Genomic DNA, 487 nt, shown 5'->3' on the forward strand with positions numbered 1-487 from the left:
GACTTTTCCGGGGGAGGAATCAAAGGTGGGAAAAGGGAGGATTTGGGGTGATTTATGGAACAAGTGTGGGAAATAGAACGTTAAGGGGATAAAGAGGGCTAGTTGCATGTAAATAGTTGGCTGGTGGGTATGCTTGTTGGGCCATGCCCCGCATCGGACCAGCAGAATCTGTCCCGTGCATATGGGGGTGTGAGGACAGCAACTGGAGTCAGACTGTGGGTCAGAGGAGCTATGTGTCCATGGGGCAACAACTGAAGTGGTATCACTAGCAAAGATCAAGCTGGAGTAGCTGGAGAACGGGTGAAACGGCCTGGGAGAAAAGGGGTATGGACGCCTCCAAGGGACAGCTGGAGGGCTCTAGAAGAGCATAAGGCCAAAGCACCAGGGGAGTCCTGGCCAGGTGCATGTCTGTGTGTGAAGCTGGCTGCACCTGTAATGGGAGTGGGGCCGCAGCCTCAGGGGCTCACATCTCCAGGTGTCAGAAAGG

This window comes from Calidris pugnax, unplaced genomic scaffold (genome assembly GCF_001431845.1).
Source record: "Calidris pugnax isolate Ruff unplaced genomic scaffold, ASM143184v1 scaffold15, whole genome shotgun sequence".
NCBI classification, from domain to species: domain Eukaryota; kingdom Metazoa; phylum Chordata; class Aves; order Charadriiformes; family Scolopacidae; genus Calidris; species Calidris pugnax.